At 34.1% G+C, this 19617-nt stretch overlaps 1 protein-coding gene across 15 annotated transcripts in view; it reads right to left on the bottom strand.

Moving 5' to 3' along the window:
• The window catches only part of LOC106878020 (coiled-coil domain-containing protein 186), a 173635-nt gene that overhangs the window by 104407 nt on the left and 49611 nt on the right, over window positions 1–19617 (bottom strand). For 3 of the 15 annotated variants that reach the window (XM_089362455.1, XM_089362458.1, XM_089362447.1), the window contains exon 1: window positions 15610–16663. The exons of 9 other annotated variants lie outside the window; for them this stretch is intronic. The gene's annotated coding sequence lies outside the window, so the exon portion shown is untranslated. Of the gene's footprint in view, window positions 1–15609; window positions 16664–19617 lie in introns of those variants that run through there. 3 more of the 15 variants (XM_089362459.1, XM_089362449.1, XM_089362452.1) reach the window with 1 other exon arrangement.

Here is a 19617-nt window from a genome sequence, read left to right as displayed (position 1 = left end):
ACCAGCACTAGCTCTACATGCTGTATGAATGAGTGCACTGAATTGGAGGTGGAAAGTGCACTAATATTAAAGGTGGAGGAGGTATTTTAGGTGGATAAAACCGTGTAGGATACATAGTTTAACAATAAAATTAAACACCATTCATGCTAACTTCAACTGAAGATGTCACAACTAGAGATCAGGAAAAACCATACACTGCCACAAATTTTGTGCTTTCCTTACACAGATCATTAAGTAAAATACACACATACATATATTATCTCTAGGTTTGCTGTGAAATCAAATCAATCAATTCTGATTGTCATCATTGTCATTTAACATCCACTTTTCCCTGCTTACATAGGTCGGACAAAAGTTGCTGAGGCAGATTTTTCATAGCTGGGTGCCCTTCCTGTCACCAACCCTCACCTGTATGATGATGATGATGATCATCATCATCATCATCGTTTAACGTCCACTTTCCATGCTAGCATGGGTTGGGCGATTTGACTGAGGACTGGTGATACCGGATGGCTACACCAGGCTCCAATCTGATTTGGCAGAGTTTCTACAGCTGGATGCCCTTCCTAACGCCAACCACTCAGAGAGTGTAGTGGGTGCCTTTACGTGTCGTGATGATGTTCATCTATAACTATCACATGACAACGGTGCGTGTGCGTGCATGCACACACACACACACACACACACACACGCGCAGCCTATTATCAAGTTTTAAAAATTGCTAGATGTGAAGTACATTTGAAATCTGATGAGTCACTGTACAATTTAGACACATTACATGATATATCTGACTTTGATAGTAGATTAATTAACGAGTTATGAATGGCTTGTATCATTTCATTTATTTCAGAGAGAAAAAAAAATCAATTTTGATAAAAAGTTTTTTTGTTTTATGCTCTAGTTTGGGGAATCAGACTTGGAATTTCAAATAGTCTGGATTTCTAACAACATGGCCAGATAAACTAAGGTAAGTATAATGCCCTAGGATATAATTCAGTACTAATGACAACAGGGTGTGAATCTACAGTTAATAATCGAAGAGAAAAAGAGAGGAGAGAGTTCAACCAGTTGAACTTTGTGACACTTGAGAATTTCCGTTTTACATATTAAATATCAAATACTGGTTTTCAGTTTGATTCATAATATCATATTTCAACTAAAGATATTAACCTGAATGGTATGAAATACCATTCTTGGCCTTCAGGCAAATATATATTCAAATTTTTTTTTAACCAGCTGCTGATTCAACACTAAAACAGGAGGATAATTATGCAGCTGACCTGAATTACAAATATGTCGAGGTTGACTTAATCAATATCACACACAGATATTGATAAAATACTATGTAACCAAGAGAGGGAGAGAGAAGGGGGAGTGGCTTTGGATGAGATCCATTAATACCAAGAAGTATTATAGTAGAATATCATTAAAAACTCTTAGTTTCACAATACAAACTAACATAAAACAGAACTGCAATTAAAATTATAGATGCCTGGATGGCTATGTGAGTGGATAGTACTTAAAAGAAAGAAAACAGGCAAAAAGTTAATAGCAAAAGCTACTGAGTTAGCATAGGAATCCAACTGGAAATATATAGACATGGCAGTGTGGTTAAAAACTTCAGTTTGCAACTTCAGGGTCCCCAGTTTAGTGCCAGTATATGGCACCATGGGCAGTTTTTCATCAACCAAATTCTACAGTATAAGCGTGGAATTTGACGGATGGAAACTGTGCATTAGTCCAGTGTATGTGTGTGTGTGTGAGAGACAGAGAGAATTCTTGAAGTTAAGATCAAAAGAACAAAAAGTCCAAAGAGAACCCTCTACAAGGAGTTAAAGATAATTGCAGAGTAAGTAATTATATTACACACACACACACACACACACACACACACACACACACACACATTAAGTATGTATGCATATGTACTGGTGTTTACATTTACCATCATCATATAACATCCATTTTCCATGCTGGCATAGGTTAGATGGTTTGACTGAACCAGGCTCCAGTCTGTTTTGGCTTGGTTTCTACAGCTGGGTGCCCTACCCAACACCAACCACTCCATAGAGTATACTGGGTGTCTTCCATGTGTCACCGGCAAGGATACCTTTTATGTTTCACCAGCACAAGTGTCTTGTACATGTCATTGGCACAGGTGCTACCAGTGTAAAAAGCATTGCTGATGTTGTGTCCCTTTAAATCCTGTAGCTTAGTGGCTCAACAATAGAGATGAAAAAAAAACAATGTAAACATGTACCTGATTGAAATAAATAGGGGGGGGGGCGTGGGTCAATATGAAGTAGCAAACCCTTGAAAGCAATTCCCTCAACATGGCTGTAAACTAAAGACTGAAACCAGTGAAATAAAAGAATAAAAAAAATTTCAAATCTAGAAGAACAGGACTAAAAATGACATGATCAAACTGAACACACACACACACACAGAGGCATAGTGTGTATGACATTATGACATCTACTTTTCTGCTGTTATTGATTTACAGCTAGAGAAGTTAAACATTAGAAGTGCAACAGGTAGCTGTAAAATTGAGATGGTTATAACAGGATTTTACAGTTAATTAACCCTTCTGTTGACTTGATATATCACTTGATAAATTGGATGACTTAGAGGTTAAGATGCAGGACCACTTGAGCTAAAGATCATTCTGTTAGTGGTCATTTATCATTACTTTTTTGTAGCTGTTCTATACTGTGCTTCTATTGATGTCAGTTAGCTAAGATGAGCTGGTTAAAACAGTTTAATGAAATATAGTTTTGGATTACTAGCTTCTCAGTGCTGCCTTTAAACCTTCCACAGGTATTCCCTTGTGTATTTTAGTACAACAATTATATCAACATACCCCATTTCACCTGGCTGTTGAGAAGAGGTACCAGATCTTTGGAGAATGCTACCTGGAATACACCAGAATCCTATTACAGGAGGGACACAGCTCTCAACTACTAAATACAACAAAATGCTTTTAAAAAGAACTCATAAAACCAGATTTAGACTTTAGACTTGGTACAGTTAAGTAGATGAGATAGTAGCTTTCTTTCACATGTGAAGTTAGTCCATCACAGGTAAAACTCTCAGATAGATCTGGTAATTGTATGAAGTACAACTAAGTAAACTAAAGCAGAAAAATCAGCATCTTGCCTAAAAAATATAAGAGATTCCTACAATGGTTTCAAATACAAGAATCAGTAGACCAATATTTTATCGACATTGTCATCATCATCACCATTTAATGTCTGTTTTCCATGTTGGTATGTGTTGAACGGTCTGACAGGCACCGGTAAGGCCAGGAACACACTAGATTCCATAGTCTGTTCTGGCTTGGTTTCTATGGCTGGATGCTCTTCCCAATGCCAACCACTCCATACAGTGTATTGGGTGCTTTTTATGTGGCACCAGCACTCACACCAACACTTTCTACACAGTACCTTGGTTTTAGGCTCTCTCTCTCACACACACACACACAAGAACATCCAATGATGAATACAAGCTTAAATCAAACAAAATGTGGTATAGACAGACACACTAAAGAAAAAAAGTTAACATTCAAAACAACATACAAAAACATAGCTCTAGTGGCCATTTATGTTGTACATAGTTCAGGAACGGAACTCACAAGTAAATATAGTTTAAACTGAATGTAGTTAAACTAGAATTAATACTTAACATTTGAAATATACTGTTCAAATCTAATCTAATTATGCTAAATACTTGCTAAAAATAGGAAGAGTAACTTCAATTTTAAATGAATACATCAACACACACACACACACACACACACATATATATATATATATATATATATATATATATACACACACACACACACACACATAAAGTGTGTTAAGAGCATTTATAGAACACATATCCTATAGAAACTCAACAAAGATGGAGAAGAGGTGTTATAAGTTTTTTAAAAATTAAATTTTTTAAAAACTTATAACACCTTCTCTTCTCCATCTTTAACTGTTTGTTGACTTTCTATAGGATACATGTTCTATGAATGCTCTTAACACACTTAATACTTGTAACATTTACATATTTGAAAAATACTTACTACAGTAAGCTACCAATGTAACATAAAGAATCTTTATTAGAAATCGACCTTTGGAACCTCCCAAAGTAAAGGATGATATAGAACTCAACCTTTTCTCACACACACACACACACACACACATACATATATATATATATATATATATATAAATGAATATATCAACATAGGCATAGAAGCATATGTGTATATATGTATATATGTACAGGTTTGTGTGCCTGTGTGTTCCCACCCCCCTCACCATCACTTGACAACCAATGCTGGTGTGTTTATGTCCCCGAATCTTAGCTGTTCAGCAAAAGAAGCTGATAGAATAAGTACTAGGCTTCCAAAGAATAAGCCCTGGGGTCAATTTGTTCGACTAAAGGCGGTGCTCCAGCATGGCCGCAGTCAAATGACTGAAACAAATAAAAGAATAAGTAATGTCATTAACAGAAGGTTAATAATCTACTACAGAATAGCCACAGAAAAATGACAGGGTAACAAAAAAAAAAAAAAAAAAATATATATATATATATATATCTCCTTGTCTCCGTATTCTTTCTGTTGAAGAGCGTAGCTCGAAACGTCAAAGACTTTCCGTATTCCCGAGCGTCATACTAATATATACTTTTGTTATTTACACCACCTGTCCTCGTCTGTTGTTATTTTTTGTATATTCTCCCATATATATATATATATATAAAAAGCTAAAAGCAACAACTAAAAATACTCCATTGAATTTGTTTGATATCAAAACACAAGCTCTCCTAGGTTTTTGTAGCCAATTTTCTATTTTGAGGTGAAGTACCTTCAATTATATTTCAACCCACTTTCTTCATGGATCTTTCAGATTTTACGTTTCTTTGCTGTGAAAGTAGACAAGTAATGTCACCATAGAAAGCCATAAACATTGTATTGGTAATCCTTGATTTATTACGTGCTTAATTAGAAAACTTAACACAAAAAAAAAAACTTCAAAAAGTAAACCGCCATGATTGACAATACTTTTAAGCAATGCATATATTTGCTCCACTAAACCCGTTCCCATTTCACAGTTCAGTGTGCTCCCATTTTACAGTTTCAGTAGCTGAAAATATTTGCTCTAAAAGTGTACAGTATTATTTTAAATCATGTTAAGGTAGTGAGCTGGCAGAAATTGTTAGCACGTTGGATGAAATGCTTAGTGGTATTTCACCCGTCACAACGTTCTGAGTTCAACTTTACCTTTCAGCCTTTCACAGGGTCGATAAATTAAGTGCCAGTTAAGGACTAGTCCCCTCCCTCAAAATTTCAGGCCTTGTGCCTACAGCAGAAAGGAGTATTTTAAATCATGTTAAAGTGGCAAAACACACACACACACAAAGATGTGAGAAACAAATTTCTATTAATCAACATTTTTACATCACTTGAAAACTGGAACTTGGGACTCGCTATTTTAAACTACATTTAAACAATTCAACTATTTTTTTTATCTGTGATTACTTTTGATTACTCTTCCTATCTATGATTACCTTTGATTACTCTTTCATTCTGGTGGACCCATATCCATTCTATATTTAAAAACTACTTTTATAGAAACTTCTTTCAAAATTTCTATTTTGTTTTTTCACACATTAACTTGTGTAGGCTGAGCTATGTAAAATTAGAGAAATAAGCCTAGTTGTTTCTTGCAATACATACTAATACATATACCTAAAGCAAAATTTTTCAGGGGCCCTTAAAATACTATTGCGGATCCTATTTTGTTGTGTGGACTCTGTAAAATCTTTTATGGACCCTCAGGGGCCATATGGACCCCCATATGAGACCCATTGATCTAGAGATTAAAACCAAATATTTTTTACACCAGAGTACAAAGAAGATATTTCAACTGACAAATAAATATCAATTCTGTTTGAATTTATTCTGTAGAAAACAAAAACAAGATTTGAGCATGTATAAAATACCAATAAACTTTTATGCAAGCTTGCTCCCCAACCACATGGGTCTGTGTTCAGTCCCACTGCATGGAATCTGAAGCAAATATTTTCTACTATAGCATCAGGCTAGCCAAAGCCTTGTGAATAGATTTGGAGATGGAAACTGTAAGAAGCCCATCCTTTATATATATATATGTATATATTAGGCCGGCAACTAAGTTCCCGTCGTTTTTTTAAATCTTGGAATTTATTGCGTTTTAAAATTTTGGAATCTATTTTGTTTTTTTTTCTAGTTAATTTTAGTTAATTTTTGTTTATTTTCAGATCATTAAAATGGAATGTCAAGTTAAGAAAAACGAGCATTTTCGACACCTCCTTTTTTTGCTTTTTAATCAAGGTTCTAAGGCTGCAAAAGCTGCTCACGACAATTGTGCTGTGTCTGGAGAGGGTGCCATAGCATATATGTATATATGTATATATATGTATATAGGTATATGTATATATATATATGTATATATATATATGTGTATATATGTATATATATATATGTATATATATATATATGTATATATATGTATATATATATATATATATATATATATATATGTATATATATATATATATATATATATATATATGTATATATATATATATATATATATATATGTATATATATATATATGTATATATATATATATATATATATATATATATGTATATATATGTATATATATATATATATATGTATATATATATATATGTATATATGTATATATATATATATGTATATATATATATATGTATATATATATATATGTATATATATATATATATGTATATATATATATATATGTATATATATATATATATGTATATATATATGTATATATATATGTATATATATATATATGTATATATATATATATGTATATATATATATATGTATATATATATATATGTATATATATATATATGTATATATATATATATGTATATATATATGTATATATATATGTATATATATATGTATATATATATATATATATATATATATGTATATATATATGTATATATATATGTATATATATATATATGTATATATATATATGTATATATATATATGTATATATATATGTATATATATATGTATATATATATGTATATATATATGTATATATATATGTATATATATAGGTATATATATATGTATATATATATATATATATATATATATATATATATACACACACACATATGTATATATCTATGTGTGTGTGTCTTTGTGTCTGTGTTTGTACCCCACCACCACTCGACAACTGGTGTTGGTGTGTTGTTTGCATACCCGTAACTTAGCGGTTCAGCCTAAGAGACCAATAGAATAAGTATTAGGCTTTAAAAAATATAAGTCCTGGGGTTGATTTGTTCAACTAAAACCCTTCAAGGTTGTGCCCCAGCATGACCACAGTCAGATGACTGAAACAAGTAAAAGATACAAGATAAAATTTCCTAATTATCCCTTAAAAATGAAATAGATTAAGAATAAACCTTTATATTAGTTTCTTAATTATTCTTTAATTACACAAATAAAATAATACCTCTTTACTCAATCTGGTAATAAAAAATAAATCTGCTGGTACAACTTGTTAAACTGGTAAATAATAAACTTTAGTTCAGTCATAACTAGTAACAGTGTACTTTGACAAGCCTTCTCAGATAACTGAACACACCTTTCAATATGACCCATGAGTCAACAAGGTACACTCACTGGATCCGCTAGGAATAGCAGCAAAATCTCATTTGAATTACACCCATATATAATGAAGAAAAGAAAGCAGAACACAATAGATAATGTAGTGTGAGATACATGAAGACTGTAAGAAGGGGAAAAAAAAAGAAGATAATCACAGCTGGAATATGTTTGAATACAGGACGGTTAACCCATTAAGTCCCAGAGTACTTAAATTTCTGAATATTACTTTTAAATTTTTACAGATGATTGAAAATGGGTTAAAATGAAACAAAATAATTATTAAAACTCCTTTACTTCAAGTAGAAATGGAAATACTCGGTGTCCTATAAACAAGACACTGAGACAATGTGATATAGCTTATTTAATGTTCTCGTTTAGTGTCCTATTTATAGGACAGTGGGACTTAAGGGGTTAAATGAGGCCTGACCTGGGGCTAAAGAACATTATGATAAGTTGGAAAAGAGGAGTTAGTAAGGGTTGTTTTATTACCTCAGTCTATGAAAGTTGTGTATCAAGACAAAATATTTCATGTAAAACAATTTCTATGCATCTTTTTCCTTGTAATTCCCGAATTTTAAATTCAAATTTCTAATCCCACCTCATATTATGAAGGAATAGTTATCTCCCTTGTCATCACTAAGGAAACTCCATGAATCTGTGAGAAAATTAGCCAAAGTTGGGTTATGAACTCGTGTCACAAAAGCATAATCTCTAAGGTGCACATTAAACCTTTCTTGGAATAAACAAAAGAACTTCTACACAGGAGTTTGATTTGCTAGCAATAGCAGCTAAATCTACTTAAATCATACATCTTTAAAAAAAGACACATTGGATAATGAATCCCTGAGAGACAGACAAGATAGTCATTACTTGAATGCCTTTGATCAGAGCTGATTTATGCTAAAAAATATCAACATTGCAATATTTAAAAAGAAAATTTTCTGCAATCATCAATAGTAACATAAATAAATATAGACAAAGTTCTTTTAAATGAAAGAGTGGGATCATGTCATTTATGTATAATCATAATTTATATGAAAGCCACACAGTAACTAATTAGTGTTGCTTTGTTTCTGGATAACAAACTTACATTTCAAAGCTTATTAAGAGCAGTTTTAGATGAGTGCTTGTGATTTTAAAATTATTAAAAAAAAACATAAGATATGAACAAGTACATATATGGCTCCTTTCAACGTACACAAAAACTATAATATTTCTAATAGAAATTGGCTTTTGATGTAACATTCAAAGACATGTTAACCATGGAAAATCTTATAACTGAGTTATAGAAGTACAATTGAAGACTATTTTTATGTAGTGTATCTTTTTTTCTTTTTATGGGTCAAGTCAGATATTTAGGACATGGGTTCAATTCTGAGACCAGGCAGTATATTGTGTTCTTGAGCACAATATTTCATTTCATATTGTTTCAGTCCACTCAGCTAGGGAAAGGGTGTACTGGAGTGGTATCTTGTTCAAGAGAGGTTTTGTACTTCTAATCACTTAAACACCTCATAAATCAGGATCAGCTCCAGGATAAACTAGGATCAGCTCCAAATTGATGGGCTTGTAGGCTCAAGACAGACTTGAACTTTAGTCAGAAGAGGAAGGACAATGTTCATTACCTTTTTACAGAGCCTTCAAGACTAATCCAGGAAAAGGAGGAATATTTCAATATCTTATCACAGAGATCTCACTGAATGCTTGTAACAGAGCAGACACAGTATAAGCAGCCAAGAATCAAGTTGTGGTGTTTAACCAGGTAAAGGATTAAGTTTTCTAGCCAAGACAGGTATAAGTAATCTGATGGGCTTTCATCCTAGGGGATAAATTTAAGTAACCCATCTGAAGAGCTACCTAATTTCACTACCTGGGTCTATAGTAGAAGATATCTGGCCATGGTGTCACATGAGATCAAACAAAACTAACACAATAATACCAACAGTCAGACAGGTATTAGAAGTTATCTATACCTTACAGGTGAACTTGACTAAGACAAAGATTACTGAGGAAAATTAAGAAATATTTTAGCAGCAAAAATAACTATAGTTTTAAACAAGTCATGGGTAACCTGTGACCTGCAGGACATCCTGAATGGCATGCCTAACAAAAAATTACCTGGGATATTTTAACTGTGCAATCTGCTTGATCATGAGCCATGTCTCATGTGGCCTGCTTCCTATAAAGGCTGCCTGTGCCTGGTTCAAACATTGAGTACTCCAACTTTAAATTGAAACTATAAATATGCTAAAACTCCAGAGCAGTAAAAACAAACAAGATGATGAAGATAGAAGTGAGAATAATGATTCCTTTTGATGAGATACAAAATCTGCAGTTTGAATGGTGAAAGTTGTTTATTTGATTGATTAACTCCAGTAAATTATTTGTATTTAATCACCTTTGGAGTGTGTATGTGTTGGGGCTTCAAAGCAAAGATAATAAACACTAACTAAAATAATAACACTGTGTTCAGACAAGTACCAGACATGTTTCAGGATTTGTTTACTTATTACTTTGACGTTGTACAAGAAATGAGGTTGATATATTGAAAGTGCAACGAAGACTGCTGTGAGCTATGATCCTCTTATTTATTTCAGTCAGTGTACTTAAGATATCTGAGTTGCTGCCTTCAAAGGTCTTAGTCAATCATATCAAGTCCACAGTTTATTTCAGTCAGTTACTTATTTTAACAAATTTCTATTTGTCAAACTGCTAAAGTTACAGGATGTAAAAGGAAAACAATACAAACAAAGAAATGGATATAGAACTACATGAATATGCATACACATGTACATGTGTATATATGTGCATGTGTGTATGTATGTGAATGCGGAAGCAACTCTTCTCGTATGGACTTGTATATGGAAAACACCTGTTGCATGAAAAATTACTATGACAGTCAATGAAGTGGCATCTATGTTGTTGCAAGACTTGCTATAAGTATCAGCCAAATCTCCCATACACCACAGCCCACTATCTAAATAAAAAAAAAAGGGGGAGGAACAAACAAGATAATGAAGTCTGACAAAAAAGAAGGGTTGGTCTGGGCACAGCTGAAATGCCGTTAATGATAGGTCTGCTTGCTCAGGATTAGAATAAGAAGAAGAGTACCATCATCACCATCATCCTTTAACGTCCATTTTCAATGCTGGCATGGGTTGGACGGTTTGATTGAAAACTGGTAAGCTGGAGAGCTGCACCAGATTCCAATCTGATTTGGCATGATTTCTATGGCTGGATGCCCTTCCTAATGCCAACCACTCCAAGAGTGTAGTGGGTGCTTTTTATGTGCCACTGGCATGGGTGCCAATCATGCAGCACCACCACTGGCAAAAAGATTGAGAAAGGAAAAAGCAGATCAAGAAAAACATGGGACATACTGAAATCAGATCAAAGAATATTGGGTCCTACAGATGAGATGAGAAAGTATAAGGAAGATTGGCAAGATGTACCTGTACAGTAAACAGTCTAGACCAGTGGATCTCAATCAGGATCCATATGGCGGCTGAAGGTCCATATAATATTTTTTGGGGGTTCATGCAACAAAATAGTAAATTGGGGATTCACAATAGTATTTTAAGGGCCCCTGAAAACATTTGGCTTTAGATGCATGTATTGGAATTTATTGCAAGAGATGGCTGGGTTTCTTTCTCTAATTTTACATAGTTCAACCTATGCAAGTTAATGTGTGAAAAACATAATAGGAATTTTGAAAGAAGTTTCCATAAAACTAGTTTTTAAACATAGAATGGCTATGGGGTTCACCAGAATAAAACAGCAATCAAAGGGGTCCCTAAATAAAAAAAACTTGTTGAGAATCCCTGGCGGAGAGAATAGTTGAGAACCCCTGGACAGACAAACCTTAAAACAATGACACTATTTCCATGATTCTTAGAATGACCTAGATATTAAAATTTATGAAGCACACAGCTGCTGAATTATCATTTTGAGAGACAGAATCTCATCCTAGTTTCAGAATAACAACTGTTTTGCTACAACTTAGTAGTATCATTAACTTGTATCTTAACTATGAAAATGAAATTCCCTTTGAACACAGACGATGTATGGTAATTTTTATGCTCATAAAAATTTATGACTTAAAGTTAAAAATCTTAGAAAAAAAAAAGTAAAATTATGGTTGGTTAATGTCTTTCACTAAATCATCTATGAAAATGAGGTGTGTTAATATTAGAAATCAAAAGAAAAATAGCTTGAAATAATAGTACACACACACACATATTACATATATTTTTCTTGGTCAGCTAGTCATAAATCAGAACAAAAAAAAAAAGAGTACTCTAAAAGAAATGAAATTTTTTGAGCAGTTACGTATTTTCTTTATGTATTTGAGTAGTACATCCTTAGTTATGGCAATAAACAGTCACTTTCTAATTGGTTATTGCCGTAACCAAGGATATACTACATGAACACGTGTGTGTGTGTGTCTGTGTGTGTGCGCGCGCGTGTGGGTGCATGCATTACATTTCAGCTTTTTTAACCCATTGATGTGTCTTTATATTTACATATTTTTCAGTCAAGAGCTTGCAAATTTCAAGATCATTAAAATGTGATTTACATTAATGACATTGACATTGCCAATGATTTTTATTAATTATTCTTTAATTTGTTTCAGTCATTAGACTGCAGCCATACTGGGGCAACACTTTGAGATTAATAACAAAATATTTCATTCAAATATTGATTTCAAATTTTGGCACAATTCCAGAGGAGTGTTCAACTGGCACTTATTTTATCAACCCTAAAACGATGAAAGGCAAAGTCAACCTCAGCGAAATTTGAACTCAGAAAATAAAGACGGATGAAATGCTGCTAATCATTTTGCCCGGCATGCTAATGATTCTGCCGGTTCACTGCTTTATTTCATTCAAATATTAAAAATTGCCAAGACTAGGTGTACCTTTAGTTCATCAGAGCCAGTTTTCTGCCACCATGGTATGTATACATGTATATGTCTAGGCTCCCATACCTAAATGTAGTGTTCAGAGTTTTCTGTTGGGGAACATAAGATGGGAAGCTTAAAAGTGTGCACATGCATTCAAACACACACACACACACACACACACACACACACACAACACACTTATTGAACAGTGAACATAATAACTTAGAAAGAGATGAACAACTCTAGAATAGGTACTCTGAGGGTAAAGCTGTTCCTTGTGATCCAAGGGTAGCTAACCTACTTAAGATTATAGACAGGTGAAAAAAAGCACCTAGTATACGCTGTAAAGTGGTTGGCATTAAAAAAGGGCATCCATACCAAAGCAGACACTGGGGCATGATGCAGTCCTTGGGCCCATTGGAGCCTGTCAAACCATGCAACCCATGCCAGCATGGAACATGGATGTTACGTGGTGATGATGATAATATCCACCAAAGAAAAGAATACAAACAACAATGACAGACAGATTAGCTTCTCCTGGGCCTGTGATAAATATATCACATGCCACCTACAAAAATACACTGTCACTATTCAGAAACAGGAAACAGCTACTAAATAAATTATCAATAAAATGGATGAAGGTGCTTCCAGTGTTTTAGGAATGAGACAGTAGATCTGCTGAAAGGAAGGGACAAGTGAATTATATTGGAGTAGAAAATGCTGCCGGCATCATATAGTGTGGAGGTTATTATTCATATATCATCAGCAACTACCCCAAAAATGTCCACATGATATTACTTTCCCATAAGACATGACATTATTGTTATTGAAACTATTTACAATGTTATCTATAGGAAGGATTGTCCTGGCAGTCATATCAAAGGCACAATAAAAGCAGAATGTATCCACACCTTTAACCCTTGGGAAACAATAGGGTCTATTTATCAGTCAAAAAGTTGAATGACAAAGAAGACTGTATTAGTTCATTAAATTTCCCACAAGAATATATATAGTTTTATATATGTAAAGCAATTACTTTATTTTGTAATAATTTTTTTGAAAAATAAGTGTATGCCTTCTGTAGGGCTTGTCAAAAGGGTTCCGTCTTCTTGGCACTAAAACTCCAAATGAGGCTCCATCTCCAAAGAGTTAAAATTAAAGAATACAGGTGATACATTCCTCTAGGAACAACAACCAGATGCACAACACATCAGATTTGATATTTTTCTATGAGACAGAGAACAAAGATCATGCACTGCTGCAGAAATCAGCTCCCTAGCAGATGTGAATGTCTCACCTGAAGTGGTGAAAAACAAGACTGTTTATCGAGAACTAATTCTGAACTTAGAGTTCCTGCATCCTGCCATTGGATTTTCATTAGTATCTATTATCGTAGAACCCTGCTGTACTCTTTGACCACAACTTTCTCTCACTCTTTCTTCCTGTTTCTGTTGTACCTGTATTTCAAAGGGCCAGCCTTGTCACACTGAATCTCTCTCCGAGAACTACGTGTCTGTGGAGTGCTCAGCCACTTGCACGTTAATTTCACGAGCAGGCTGACTGGAACCCTCGTCGTCGTAACTGACAGAGTGCCACGAATAGCCTTATGCTTAAGGATAGGAAAGGGGCTCTTCTTTGTGTTGCCCGAGGTACCAGGAAAATCCAAAATTGGCAGGGTTCCTTGGTTTTTCCTGGGTGGTACTTCCCGCCAAACTAGAGAAATTTGTCATCAATTTTCTTGTTATTGCTTTATTGTTTACACATGTAAATGTAAATCCTCGCTGTCCTTTGCCCTTGTATTGTCTTAAATGGATTTTCTTTTGCCCCTTGTGACCAATAAACCATTATCATTATTATATTACTATAGTGAAGCCGGCGAGCTTGGCTGAATCGATAGCACGCCAGAGAAACTGTTTAGCAACATTTCGTCTGTCTTTATGGTCCGAGTTCAAATTCCAATGAGGTTGACTTTGCCTTCCATCCTTTCGAATTCAATAAAATAAGTACCAGTCAAATACTAGAGTCGATGTAATCGACTAGCCACCACCACCACCACCACTACCAATTTTTCTCTTTGAAAGAATTATTATTATTATACTGAAGGCAGTGCGTTGGCAGAATCATTAGCACGCTGGACGAAATGCTTTGCGGTATTTCGCTCGTCGCTACGGACTTTGCCTTTCACCTTTCCGATAAATTAAGTAGCAGTTGCGTGTCAGAGTCGATCTAATCGACTGGCCCCCTCCCAAAAAATTCAAGGCCTTGTGCCTATAGTAGAAAAGAATCATTAGCACGCCAGACAAAATACTTAGCAACATTATTTCCAACTCATTACGTTTTGAGTTCAAATTCTATCGAGGTCGCCTTTGTCTTTCATCTTTTTTTTTGAATTTTTAAAAATAAGTACCTGTTGAACACTGGGTCTATGTAATCGGCTAACCCTCCCTCCCTCCGTAAAATTAGAAAGAATTATCATTATTAAATAACCAGGAAAGTAAATCAACGTATCCTATCAATGATAGGGTTATAGTTGAACGGTAAAACTTAGCATTGTAATAGACAATTATCACAGATTATTTCTGAAAACAACTGCAACAATAATCAGCCAGCACACACGCACCCTGTTCTACAGAAATATCTGTGAGTCAGACCTATGAAAACGACCACCTGTTTATTATTGAAGTGATGCGTGCATGAGTGAGTGCGCGCGTGTATGTTAATATCTGTATATCAGTTGTTTCCTTAAACGAACTGGCACAACATAAATTGCATTATTTATAGCGTGAAAGGAAGCATTTTCTGAATGGATAAGAATTAAACAGAGAGACGAGGAATAAGAGAAAATACGTACTGCATAAATAGCAGAGGACACAGCAGAAAGAAATATACAACATAAAATTCACATCAGGTTAATATAATAAATAACAAGGCAGCTCATTATCAACAGATTTTCGTCTTCATAATGAAATCTAAAACGGAAACAAACCTTTTAGTTCAGAAGCTTTTGACAGATACGTGAACAGGCATAACGTCTACATATGAACAATTAGTATCACTGAGGGTGCAAGTATAAATGTGCATGTAAATATGTAGATCAATATAAATGCATGTGGGTGCGCATCTCTCTCTCTCTCTCTCTCTCTATGCGTATATGCAAATCTGTGCTTCTGTATAAGGTGCGTTTATAATGTTTATATATGTTTGAATATATATGTGCGTATGTTTATATATAGGTCCGTATATATATATATGCATGCATGTGTGTGTGTGTGTGTGTGGACATGTATGTACGTATATATATATAATATATACACACATGTCCATATATACACAAACATAAATAAGTCGTGTGTGTGTGTTACATGTGCGTGTGTGTTAGAAAACTAGTGTTGGTTTGTTTATGCACCTGTACTTTAACGGTTGGGCAAAAAGATCTGGGTATCTATATAAATACCACACTTAAATAAGGATTAGAGCCAACTTAGACTAAAACACTCAATGCGGTGCCCCAGCATGGCAGCAGTAAGATGACAGAAACTCTGTGCGTGTGTCCGTCCAGTATACACAATTGAGGCTGAATTACATTAAAATAACCATTGATGTATCATAATGTGTATACACAATTGATAGGCTGATTACCACAGTACTCATCTAGAGATAACATTTCTTAAGGACAAGAGGGAGTTGAGAAATCATTCCAAAAGTGACTAGTAAAACCTCCTGATGCACTTCAACCTTTTTGGGCCTTTTCTATGACATGCACTCACATTCAGCCACATACCTGGATAAGAATTTGTCACCTCCAATACAGGAAACAGTGAATAGTCACTGATATTGTATATAGCTGCCTGGCTGAATGAACTTCTAATCACACAGACATGCCTGTACCTATATATACACGATATTTGAAACAGATATATAACCAGGTCATTTATCTCTTACTTATTTCAGCCATTGGAGCACTCCCTTGATGAGTTTTAGTTGAATAAATCAACCCGAGTACTTATGAATGCTCTTCTAAGTGTGGCACTTCTGTCAGTACCTTTTGCTGAACTGCTATGTTACAGGAACTTAGATAAGCCAACACAGGGTGTCAAGTGGTGGTGGTAGCAGACACAAATACAAAGGCACACACACACACACACACACACACACACAAATATATGATGGTCTTCCACTCAGATTCTGTCTACTAAATTCACTCACAAGGTATTGTTTAACTTGGGAGCAATAGTAGAAGGCACTAGGCCAAGGTGCCATACAGAGGGACTAAGCCCATAACCATGGTTGCAAAGTTAGCTTCTTGACCATACAGCCATGCATGTGTGTGTGTGTGTATAGATATATAAAAATATATTGTTTAACAACCCATGTCAGCAAAGGAAGACAGACATTAACATTAAATGATGATGATGATATATATATATAAATATATATATATATGTATGTGTGTGTGTGTGTGTGTGTGTGTGTTGAGAAAATGGAGAGTCGGTAAAGATGTAAATTAATTTATTAACATAGTTCCAAGGTAAAAACTGAATACAAATAAATTATTAAAAAAAACCTACATACATTTCAACTGAAGCCTATAGATAAATGCATAACTTCAAGAATTAGATTAAATCCAATGTTGAGAATTAATAATATAGGGTAGAATCTCTAAATAAAAAAAAAATCATTCTGAATAATATAGGGTATAGTCTCTAAAACAAAAACAAAAAAACCCTGAGGAGATTCTACCCTATATTATTCAAAATGATCATTAATTCTCAACACTGAATTTAATCTAACTCTTGAAATCATGCGTTTATCTACAGGCTTGAATTGAAACGTACATAGATTATTTTGAATTTATTTGTATTAAGTTTTTACCTTGGAACTATATTTTAAAATTAATTTACATCTTTACCAACTCTCCATTTTCTTAACTTTTATTGAATAATACTTATAATAATCCCATACATATCGTAGTGACTTCCCTCGAAAGAGTTGTGGATTAAACCAGTGAAATTTTTGGATATATTAATCCCTTATGAGGATAAGACATCCTCGAATTGATATATATATATATATATATATATATATATATATATATAATAATAATAATATTAGGGATAAAAATCCAAAATTACAGGTAAAAACTCAATTAAAATCAATTAATAAAAAATTTAAATTAAATTAAGTTTCACAGTATGAAATATATATAAATATATAGTTTTAGGGAAAAGAACCAAGTTCATGAACTCATCGATGAAAATCCACTGTCACATAAAGAAAAATTAATAATTAAAAGCACAATAAATAAGTATAATATAATACAAAGTAAATATCATAAGATATCTTTATTATCTTTATCTTATATTTACGTTGTATTATATTATACTTATTTATTGTACTTTTATTAATTTTCCTATATGTGACTGGATTTTCATCGATGAGTTTCCCTAAAACTATATATATATATATATATATATATATATATATATATATGATTATATAAGGCATATGGATAATGACAGCTGTTTAAAGAAGTGTGGATCTATAATTGTGAAGGGAACCTGTGGAAGGGGTAGACCCAAGAAGATGTAGGACGAAGTGGGGAGTAAGGATCTTTGGATGCTGGGCCTCAATGAAGAAATGACAAGGGACCGGGAGTTGTGATTTGCTGTACATGAGAAAACACATCAAGCTAAGTAAAATTGCAGCCATCCATGCATACAGGCATGTCCTTTGCAGGTCCCAGTACCACGTAAAATGGACTCAAGCCAGTGCATGTACAATGCACTTGTGCTGGTGTTACATAGACACATCTGTGCCGGTGGTACATTGAAAGCATCCATCACACTCTGTAAAGTGGTTGGTGCTAGGAAGGGCATCCAGTTATAGAAACCATGCCAAAACACGAGTCCAGACAGCTCCTGTTAAACCAGGCTAGCATGGAAAACAGATGTTAAACGATGATGATGATATATATATATATATATATATATAATCAGTGCCAGCATCTTTTCAACCGACACATTTCCATGCTTGCATGGATCAGACAAAAGTTTATTAAGGCAGAATTTCTACAGCTTGATGCATTTCCTGATGCCAACCAAAACCTGTTCCCAAGCAAGATAATATTTCCTAATGGCCAGATATTTTTGTAGAATATTTGAGAAAAATGGCATTTATTCACAACAATTACACAGACACAAATACATTCTCTCTCTCTCTCTCATATATATATATATATATATATATATATATATATATATATATATATATATATATATATATATATATATATATGTATGTATCTGTGTATGTATATCATCATCATTTAGTGTCTGTCGTTCACGCTGGTTTGGGTTGGATAATTTGACCAGTACTGGATGCTGGAGAGCTGTACCAGGCTCCAGTCTGATTTGGCATGGTATGTACAGATGGATGCCCTTATATGAGACATTTATATACACATATATTCATATATACATAAACATATATATATATATATATATATATATATATATATATATATACACATATGTTAATATATATGTATACATATATAGATATGTTAATATATATGTATACATATATAGATATCATCATCATCATCATCATCATCGTTTAACGTCCGCTTTCCATGCTAGCATGGGTTGGACGATTTGACTGAGGACTGGTGAAACCGGATGGCAACACCAGGCTCCAGTCTGATTTGGCAGAGTTTCTACAGCTGGATGCCCTTCCTAACGCCAACCACTCAGAGAGTGTAGTGGGTGCTTTTACGTGTCACCCGCACGAAAACGGCCACGCTCGAAATGGTGTCTTTTATGTGCCACCCGCACAAGCCAGTCCAGGGGCACTGGCAACGATCTCGCTCGAAAATCCTACAGGAGCCAGTCAGGCGGTACTGGCAACGGCCACGCTCAAAATGGTGCATCTCATGTGCCACCCGCACAAGAACCAGTCCAGGGGCACTGGCAACGATCTTACTTGGCTTGCCGGG

The sequence above is a fragment of the Octopus bimaculoides genome, chromosome 14, assembly GCF_046866305.1.
Source record: "Octopus bimaculoides isolate indiv1 chromosome 14, ASM4686630v1, whole genome shotgun sequence".
Classification (NCBI taxonomy): domain Eukaryota; kingdom Metazoa; phylum Mollusca; class Cephalopoda; order Octopoda; family Octopodidae; genus Octopus; species Octopus bimaculoides.
Note: the sequence above shows the minus strand (reverse complement) of the source record. Positions and strands in the feature narration are given on the sequence as shown.